Here is an 11408-nt window from a genome sequence, read left to right on the forward strand (position 1 = left end):
ACAGGCAAATATAGGAAAAATAAACAAATGTGATCATATCAAACTAAAAAGCTTCTGCACAGCAAAAGAAACAATCAACGTAGTAAAAAGACAACTGAGTGGGAGAAAATATTTACAAAATATACATCTGACAAAGGATTAATATCCAGAATATATAAGGAACACAAACAACTTTACAGCAATAAAACAAATAACTCAATTTTAAAAAGGCAAAGAACTGAATAGGCATTTCTCAAAGGAACATATATGAAGGGCCAACAGACCCATGAAAAAATGTTCCACCTCACTCAACATCTGGGAAATGCAAATCAAAACCACTTTGAGATACCATCTCACTCAAGTTAGGATGGCTAACATACAAAAGACTGAGAATGATAAGTGCTGGTGAGGTTGCGGAGAAAGAGGAACTCTCATACACTGCTGGTGGGGCTGCAAAATGGTGCAGCCTCTATGGAAAATGGTATGGAGGTTCCTCAGACAATTATGGATTTATGTACCATATGACCCAGCTTTTCCACTGTTGGGACTATACCCAGAGGAATGGAAACCATCATGCCGAAGGGATACCTGTACTCCAATGTTTATTGCAGCTCTATATACAACAGTCAAGAGTTGGAACCAAGCCAAATGTCCATCATCTGATGACTGGATAAGGAAACTATAGTATATCAACACAATGGAATACTCAGCTATAAAAAAGAGCAAAATACTACCATCCACAACAACATGGATGGACTTGGAGAAAATTATATTAAGTGAAACAAGTCAGGCATAGAAAGAGAAATACCACATGTTCTCACTTATTTGTGGGAGCTAAAAATTAATAAACAAACAAACAAACAAATCAAGGGTGGGGGGGAGAAGACAGAATAACCGCAAAAATTCCTTGAACTATTTAAGTCAAGTAAACAGATACATTGTGGGTGGGAAGGGAAGGGGTGGAGTGGAATGGATAAAGGGGCATGATAACAATTACAATGTTTATGGAGAAGTAAAATAAAAATAAAATAAAATAATTATTGTTTCTTTTTTTTGTTTTTCCTTTATTTCTTTTCCTTCTGTCTGCTTGAGTGTGTGGTATTTCTCTTTTTGTGCCTGTCTTATTTCACTTAACATGATTTTTCTGCAAGCTCATCCATGTTGTGAACGACAAAATTTAATTTTGTTATGGCTGAGTAGTATTTCATTGTGTGTGTGTGTGTGTGTGTGTTTGTATACAAAAGTTTCATTATCCAATTATCTGTTGATAATTTAGATTTGTTCTTTATCTTGCCTATTATGAATTGACACTGATAAACATGAACTGCAAATTGTTCCTTTTGCATGATGATTCACGTTCCTTTGGACATATACCCAGTAGTTGGATTACCGGATCATATGGTGGTTCCATCTGTAGTTGTTTGAGAAATGGCCATTATGTTTTCCATAACAGCTAAACTAATTAAAAGTTCCACCAAAAGTGTAGAAGTGTTCCCATTTGTCTGCATCCTCACCAGCGTTTCTTATTCTGTGTCTTTTTGATTATACCCAGTCTAACTGGGGTGAGGTGATGTCACAATGTGGTTTTCAATTGCATTTCCCTGATGCTTAGTGATGTTCAGCATTTTTTCATGACTGTTGGCCATTTGTATGTCTTTTTTGACAAATGCATTTTCAGCACCTTTGTCAATTTTTAGAATATATATGTACATATATATATGCTTTACATATATATGTACATATGTATTTTACTGTGAAGTTGTTTGAATTCCTTGTATATTCTGGATATTAGTCCTTCTTGGATGAATATTTTGTAATTTTTTCCCTATCTGTAAGTTGTCTTTTCATTCTGTTGATTGTTCCCATTGGAATATGTACTTTACTGTGAAGTTGTTTGAATTCCTTGTATATTCTGGATATTAGTCCTTGTTGTATGAATATTTTGTAATTTTTTTTCTATCTGTAAGTTATCTTTTCATTCTATTGATTGGTCCCACTGTAATGCAGAAGATTTTAGTATGATATAATCCCATTTGATGTTTTTCCTTTTGATTCTATTCGATGTCTTTTGTTGTTCCATATGAATGTTAGAATTGTTTTTCTATTTCTCTGAAGAATGCAATTGTATTGAAACTGTATATACCTTTGGGTAGTATGGACATTTTCACATTAACACTTCCAAACCATATACATGACGTGGTGTTCCATCTTTTGGTTTCCTATTTATTTTCTTTCAGCAGTGTTTTGTAGTTCTCGTAGAGATCTGTCACTTCTTTGGTTAAATATATTTCTAGGCATATTATATTGGTGTGGGTATTGTAAATGGGATTGCTTTTTCAATCTCTTTTCTGATAGTTTTTTCTTGGTGTATTAAAACACTACTGTATTTTACATACATTGATGTTCTTTCAGACTAATTCATGGAATTTGCTTGTCACTTCTAAGAGTTCTTTGCTAGATCCTTTAGGTTTTTCTTTATATAAGATCATGTCATCTGCAAAAGGGAACAATTCGACTTTGTTTTGGCCAATTTTGTTTCCCTTTATTTCTTTGTCCTCTCTGAGTGCTCTGGCTAGCTCTTCCAATACTATGTTAAATAGGAGAGGTGAGAGTGGCCGTTCTTGTCTTCTCCCTGCTCTTAAAGAAAAAAAAAAAAAAAACTTTTGGCTTTTCTCTATTCAGGATGATGTTTTTGGTGGGTTTATCATATTCAGCTTTTACTATGTCTTTATTTTTATTTTTTCCTGCTATACTTAATTTGTGAAGAGTCTTATCATGAAGGGATGGTGTATTTTATCAAATGCTTATTCTATGTCTCTTGAGATGACCATATGATTCTTGTTCTTGATATTTTTTAAATTTTTGATGTAATGTATCATGTTTATTAATTGAGTATATTGAACCATCCTTGCGTCCTTTGGAAGAATCCCACTTGATCATGTCACGGTGCTTGGTGAGTTTGCACTGACCAGGCATGATTTTGTATGTCTGGCCCTCTTCAGGGAAACCCTTGCCCCATCTCACAGACATCTAAAGGGTTCCTGTGTGATGGGGGAACAGGAAATCCCACAATGTGTGCACTTCCCTAGTTTACACCAGCATTGTGTTTACTTTTGTTCTGTTTGACAAAGCGAGTCACAATCCTAGGCCCAGGGTCAGTGTAGAGGCACTATCTACGTGTTAGATACAGGCAAAAAGTACATATTTCCTGCCCATTACCATTGTGTGTGTGTGTGTGTTTACCTGCATTATTAGCTGTGGAGTGGGCTCTGAGCCCCATAATTCTGTAGACTCAGGTGTTCTCTCCTATGACCATCTCCAATAAAAGCCTGAAGAAGATAAGAGACTCTCTTACCCCCACCCCCAAGAATTCCTGGACTCACCATGAGTGTCAACTATGTCACTGCATTTGCCAGCTCCAGGGAAAAGGCTCCCAGGTAGTTTTATAAAACATTCACTTGTTTTTTCTCTACAGAGCATTTGGGTTTAGTGAGACCAATTCACTATCTTAAGAAATGCTGACAAAAGCATACAGTGTCCCTGAAAGAACACTTTGAAGCTGTGGCACAGACCTTTAATACTGCAGTAGAGACGCTGTGAGGCGAACACACCCTGAGCCCAGACAGGAGCCTCCCCTGCAGGGCAAGCACTGGGCTGCAGAGGGTGCTCAGGACACGCCCAGCACAGGCTCCAGCAGGGGCAGAGGCGGCTGGGGAGAGGCTTCCTGTCAAGGCCTGGAACTTCATCTTTCAAAAACACTGACATAAATGCAAATATTTAAAGCAGTGCAGATGTTCCTATAATATTTTATTTTACTGGGAGCATTCAGCTGAAACGATAATGCAAGGAGAACAATATTTAGAATGAATTTTTAGTTCTTGTAGGTATTATTACTAGTAAAATTCTGGAGTACAGGGTATTACTAGTAAAATTCTGGAGTACAGGGATGCCTTCATTAATTCAAATGCTTCAGAATGTTGTGTTACACACTGATTGCAGTAATAGGGCATTCAGATTTCAGGTCTAGTGATGCTACCTGGTCTGGGTGTTTGACAGGAAAGTGGTGATTCAGAGATGGTGGCAGATGAATGAACCTGAGTTGATCATAAATAGATTAGTGATATGAGGAACAATGTGCATGAATGGTATCTATGTAAATACTGTGTAAATTTTATTATGAGGAGTTGGGGATAAGATTCAGATTTATTCAAAACACAATTTTCAGGCAATATTTTGAAAAATGTTTGTTTATGAAGTGCCCTATTCAACTTCTTGTTGATATAATCAGGGACCCAGCCCTGGATCACACATTCCATGGTTCTTCTGAGAATCAGGGGTCTTTCTACTGAACAGCCTGGGATCTTAGGTCACCCAGACAGGTGAAGGGGAAACAAACTCAGAAGTGCCCAACAGATCTCACAGCCACCCATGAGTCCTGCTGGACACTCATGTGGAAGGCCAGTGGTCACTCTCTGTCAGTTACAGAAGGGCTGTTCTGGTGCCTAGTGAGACCAGCATGGGGTCAATGCAACAGCTCAGTAATAGAGACACTGACAGGCTCATAAATGATCGAGGTGGTCTCCATAATACTCAAATGTGGGTTCACAGTGAGGAGCGTGTCCTGTGGGGTCTTGTTCCTCAGAGAGGGCAGCTCTGCCTGCTCCGAGCTCAGGGGTGAGGCAGGAGATGCATGTCCTCAAGGTGGATTAGGACTTGGACCCGCAGCATCTCACTGTTGCATGGCCCATGTGCCATTGGTCTTCTCCTCTGAGGCTGAGCTAGTTATTGAACTATAAAACATGCCACCTCATGAATATGCAAATGACCTGAGTTCTGCTGAGGTGAATACAGATGTGTCTGTGTCTGTGTCCTGAGAGCATCCAGACAGCCAAGTAATTGGGATATAGGAGTGGCTCTGAAAGATCCTGAGCTTGTCTATTTTAGTGGTCTTTCCGGATGATGTGAGAATCCCCGTTGTTTGCAGAGTGTTCACAGACGTGCACTTCTCCAAAATCATGTGTGCTTATTCCTGTTTGGCTAATTTATGAGCTGTAATAAGTGAAATAATTTCTGTCATCTGGAGTTATTTTACATAAGGCCGAGGATCTTAGTCTAATGTAAACATAACATTGGAATAGCAATTCCCGGTTAATAAAATAACCAGTTGTGTTATAATGGCATAATTAATAAACCAAAAAAAATATTTCAAGGTTCTCAATGTGAGTCTCTAATAAATCTAAGAAATGTGCAGAATTGCCATAAATACGATAAAACTATGTTGAGCTCATAGCATTTATTCACAAATTCTACCTGTATTACTACCAACAACGTAATTTGTAGCTCACCTCGAACTCAGGTTATTTTTCAAGTCAGTTATTCATTTTCCTTTTAATCTTAACATCTCTAGATAATTACGTGCTGCTATTTCAGCAGAAAGTAGACAGAGGTGACTGGAACTGACTAAACAATGACACAAATCACAAGGTATTGAAACAAGAAGACCATATGAGAGTGGATCCAGACTTAGGTATTTCAACAGTTCATGTATCCAGTTAATTAATTTTCTCAATGTTAGACACTAATACACTTCACAATTTAGCTTCACCACACAGTTCGCTCTTATCAAGTGTGGACATGAATGACTTTCCAGTCACACACAGATATGATGATATCTCATTTTATACAAGAAAGGAGATGATTCTTCTGAAATGCCCTTCTGAAGAATCAGGAAAGCCCCAGCAAACCACAGACCATCTCTCCTGCCTCCATGAGTAGAACTGTGTCATGTGTCCACATGGACAGAAGTCCCTAATGGGAACAATAAAAAAAGCACCAATGAGGCTGCCCATTTTTGTCATATAAAATCACTAGATACTAATGCCATTGTTCACCTTGAACATATTTATGTAATTTATGTGTAATTATCCCAAAGTCATTATGTACATCCTCAATAAAAAATTCCTAGTCATGTCTGAGTTTCATGTATACCAATGGCCCTCTATTTATTATGGAGTTGCATCTCAATGAACCCATTATAAGCTGAAAATATTATAAGTCAAATATTTTTAACTCTTTGGTATATGTCAAGCAGCGCGGGTCTAGTTTCATTCTTCTGCACAAGGAAGTCCAGTTTTCTCAGCACCGTTTACTGAAGAGGATGTCCTTTCCCCAGTGTGTGCTCTTGGGGCCTTTAGCAAAGGTCAGTTGGCTGTAACTATGTGGATGTTTTTCTGGGTCCTCTATTCCATTCTATTGTTCCATGTGTCTATTTTATTGCCAGTACAATGCTGTTTTGGTTACTATACCTTTGTAGTTTAATTTGAAGTCAAGTATTGCAATGACCCCAGCTTTATTTTACTTTTCTCTTGCTCTAGATTGCTTTGCCTACTTGTTGTCTTTTGTTGTTCCCTATGACTGATAGGACTTTTTTTATATGTATGTATGTTACTTTTAAGTTTCTCATCACCCATTTGTTTGCAATGCATCTATTTGCCATGTACTACTCCAGAAGCAAACTTTCTATCTGTACATATGTGTGTGCTCTTGTCCTTAGAATTTTGACAAGCTCACATTGTGTATTTTTTGTCATATCACAGGTTGGAGACACAAAATAAAGCAGCTTTTTATCAATTGATAAAGATGTAGCATTTTGCCAATGGATTATATCAAGACATAGAAAAAAGAGGCAGGCAGCAAATAAAACTCCTTTGAATCCACTGAAGAATGGAAGGAAGTTGAAGAAAATAACCCTGGAGAAGTCCTGAGCGCTTGAGATTTGTTTCATGGCCATGTTCCACCTTCAGAAAATTCCCAGGATTATCTTGTTGACTAGGTACATATGACCAAAAACAATATTAGCTGTCTTTAAAAAGATTCACCACAAGTGCTGATTTAACATAGTAACCAATTTGTCTATATCAAGTAGAGCTGATTCATAGAAATATTTTTTTTCAAATTTTGTTTTATTTTATCAATATACAATGTAATTGATTTTTATGGCCCATTACCAAAACCTGCCTTCCCCCTGCCTCACCCCCTCCCAACAACATCATATCTGTTCACTTGTTGGAACAACTTGAAGGAATTGTAATTGTTGTGTCTTCTCCTCACCTCAGTTTAATTGTGTATTTATTTCTTTATTTTTAGCTTCATGAAATGAGTCAGGCAAAGAAAGAGAAATACCACATGTTCTCACTTATTTGTGATTAAAAGAAACATTTATCTAATATTAAGTTGAAATTGTCTGTAGCCATCAAGCAGCTTTCTTGAGAACACTGATTTTCTGTAAGGACAGAGCATCTGTGATCCCAGGACACCTCTCACAACTCACACCTGGTGTCAGATGACATGTAGATGGCTTCACCAGGTGCAGAGCACTGAGGTGGACAGTCCCATGGGTGGCAGGAATCAGACAACAGACAGGGAATGGGCTGAGCATTCTGGTCAAAACCATCATCCCTGGTGTCCTCAGTGGTCAGAGGACACATACAAATATCTCTGAGCCTGACAATTTGGGAACAGACCTGAAGCAGGATCAAGATAGGAACTTTGCACTGAAAAAACTTTTAGGGAAAAATTAATAAATTACATAAGCAAATGAGCTGGGTTTTCTACTTAAGAACCTGGACACAGGACAGCAGCGTGTGTCTATCCTTTCAATTGAGTGTCAGCATTAGTGGAAACATACTTAAAATGTCATTTGTGCCTTCCCTTTAAACACAGTCATGTCCTAAATTTATCAGGAATATTGAATGTGAACTTCCAAGGGCTGACGATGTAAAGGACTAATAAAAAATCAACCAGTGTCAATCTCACTTTTGTAATTAAAGAAGAAATTAAAAGTGTTGCTGAGTATTTTTAACCTTGTACTAGTTTCTTCATGACCCTGTGACATTTGAAGGTGAATTGGATTATCCCATGTTAGAAAGTCTGATGGGAAGACCCTGAACAGAGCATACCATGGTGACTGATTTGTTACCAAGTACCACAGCCATGCAGTTTAGCGCATTATCTTCAGACATAATTGAAATTTAATAAAGCCTCTTCATAACATCTGTGTTTTTATGTCAGCTTTGCTCTGACAGGTATTTTCATTGCTGATTGCAGGTCATGCATTCCCAACCATCTTACATTCAAATACTTACAAACTTGCACTGCAAATATTGCTACAAGCATGCACTTTTTGCAATAGAAGCTCTCATTTTGCCTTTTACTTCCTTTATTCAATATTTTTTATTTTCAATTTTAATTTATTAGTTATGAATATTCACAGGGCACAAAGCTTACCATCAGCATTTGTGTCTAAGATGTGGTGGCCAGATCAATACTATTAGCATGCCCATTACTACAAATTGTGATTATTCCTAATGTCCCCCGCACAATTAATCCCTGATGTCCTTCACTCTCCGTCTTGTCTCCACCCCATTCCGCAACCCCAGGTCTGCTCTGTCCCTTTGCAAGACCAATGCACTCCTGTGGCTTTTCTTTCCTTCCTTCTTTCTCTCTTAACTCTCACTTATGATGGAGAACATGCGGCATTTTTTCCCCTTTGCTTGGCTTATTTCACTCAACATTATTTTCTCCAAGGTCATCCATGTTGTTGTGAATGGTGGAACTTCATTCCTTTTCATGGCAGAGAAATGTAACACACTTACATGCACATTTTGACGTGGTGGGATGTGTTACTTTCTGATCTCTATGGTTATTCTCAATCCATGACCCCCTTTCTTCCTTGCCTTGTAGGTCTGATTCTTGAACACTTTACCTTTTTTCACTGTGATGGTTTTCTCTTTCCCTCCCCTTCTCTCTCTCTCTTTCTTCTATATTTGTGTTTCAGAAGATAATAACTTACAAATGTGTGTCCTATCCAAGTCTACTGATGCTCAGATTTTGATCCCTATTATTCCTAAATCCATGAGATAAAATCTCAACTCACCTCTCTGTTGGTCTCCAATGCCATTGCTGTTTAGCAATTTATTTTTTGTTGTTGTTTAGATTTGCTTACTAATTCATTAAACATATCAATACTGCTCATTATGGTTATTATTTGTATAGTCATTATGTTTAATATGTTTCATTTAAAGCATCATAAAATTCTCTCTGCTAGTATTTTTTCTCACTTCTCTGACATTCTATTAAGACATTTTTTTCTTGAACATATTTTATCCTTCCAGTGGTGTGAAAGTCCTGCTTAATGAATTTTAATATTATTTTTCTTAAAATAATTAAAAAATAGAACCATCCACAAAACACAAACACTCCTATTGCAAGTTAATATGCAACATGCATATGAGACTAGCAGGATAATTATGATACAGGGAACAGCAGCAATTCACTCTCCACAACACACAGGGCTGTCCTGCTGAATCTGTACCTTGGGAGATTCTTCCTCTACACGGTGACATATTTCAGAACAGGGCTGTGAAGTTTCACATTTGCGTATGTCATAAGGAATTGCTCAGCATCAATCAGAGGCATCATTCAAGTTAGATTTTCCAAAAAGACAAGTGGTGAATATGTGTGTGTGTGTGTGCATGCGCATGGAGGGGGCAAGAGACAGAGAGAGACTCAGGTGACATATGGTTAGTGTGTTACCCTCCAGTTCCCCCAAACACCTGTTGTCCTCTTCCATGCAGAGATGACAGACAACATACATTTTTCATCTTTTGATGTAAGTCAGGACCATATGATTAATAAAGCCAAAGAAAATGTACACAGATAAAACAGACACACTCACAGCCTGGATAAATAAATTAAAGTTCAACAGGTACAAAGCTTCCATTACACAGGATGAGCAAGTTCTGGGGATCTGCTCTACAACACTGCACCCACAGTTAACAATACCGTATTGTGCACTTACAATGTGTTAACAGAGAAGAGCTCATGGTAAGTGTCTTTACAACAATTAAAAAATAGTCCACCTGAAATTCATCATTCCCTCACCTTCTGTTTTCTATTAAGCATCAGCCCACAAGCTGTAGATTCTGGGTCTCAAACCAGTGGGAGTCTGGGTTCCTGAGTAACTTTATGAATCAGACACTCTTCTCACCACAAGTTCCCTCCTGAACACATTAGAATAGAAATGAGCAAACAGTAGATATTTGTTCTTGAAACTTTATCCCTCTGAGATGCTGGAGTGTTTGCTACACTAGGCAGAACATCCTGATAAATTATCCTGGGCAAATAGACACGGGCAGCTGGGACTCTGTAGAGTCAGCTGAAGGTTTAGAAACAAACCGAAACAGAGTTGCATATACACCTAGTTATTTTAAATCTCCTCTCTGATAATTCCAAAATCTGTGTCATATCTTATCCTGGTTTTGATTCTTACTTTGTCATTTCAGTGTGTTTGTTTTCCTTTGTTTTTTATCAGGTCTCTTACCATTTTGGTAAAATTCTGGCAAAATTCATGAGTTAACAAGAGCTAAAGAATCAGCCCCGAATTGTCCATCAGCAGCTCCTGACTTATAATCCATTCAGGAGCCTTCAAGGGCTGTCCCTCCATGACAATGATCTGCTCTTGGGACTGAGAGGGGGCTCACAGGAGTAGACACAGCACAGCGTCCAGCACAGCCCCTGGCCTCTTTCTCTGTGGTGGGCGGCATCTCAGAGGGCAGTGACCACAGTCATGGAGTGGCTGTCATGGGCCCCAACACAGAGACATCAAAGGGAAGCGTGCTTTTAAAACTTTCATATTAGGGATTTTATTACTGCTTGTATGTTAACAATTATGATTGATATGTTCACAAGCGGGGATCTCTGATGAGATTGTAGAACTAAATGAAAGAATCACATCAATAATAATAGGGGTGAGGACTGAATTTCTGTTGAAAATTCGAACACATTAGAAGCACAGGAGTTACCTTGGGAAGGGGGCATTTAAAAGAGTCCATTTGTCCTTCCCAAACAGTGAGAATCATTTTCCCTAGTAATGTGCAGGATGCTGTATTTTGCAAAGTCCCTGTGGGTTCCCATGTGCTGTTTCTTGTATCACATGGTGGATGGAGCACAAGGCAGGCCTGGAACTCATGGAACAGCAACAATGTAACAATGTAACAAGCTCTCAGGTGTGATGAGAATGACATGTCAGGAGAGGGTACAGGGACAGAAAGCAGGGGTTGTGCTGCGATCAGAACTGTAAAAGCACGACCCAGAGCCTGAGTTTGTGGGAAAAGTTGGGCTGGGCCCAAGACAAGGCACAAAAGAAAGTAGAAGGAAGGTAGATCTGGGCTAAGAAATCTGGGGCCACATCAAAAATGCAGAAGTCCCACCTCAGTTCCTCACCACATATAGGGACAGAGCTCTCCCACATGCAAATTTTCCTTCAAGCTCCAGGGTAAATGCAGACTCAGGGGTGGTGGAAGCTCATAGGTCTGTCCTCAGACAGGACTCAGGTCTCTGGGGAAGGCAGAGTTGAGATCTAACAGAAG

The sequence above is a fragment of the Galeopterus variegatus genome, unplaced genomic scaffold (genome assembly GCF_000696425.1).
Source record: "Galeopterus variegatus unplaced genomic scaffold, G_variegatus-3.0.2 Scaffold6772, whole genome shotgun sequence".
In the NCBI taxonomy this organism is placed as follows: domain Eukaryota; kingdom Metazoa; phylum Chordata; class Mammalia; order Dermoptera; family Cynocephalidae; genus Galeopterus; species Galeopterus variegatus.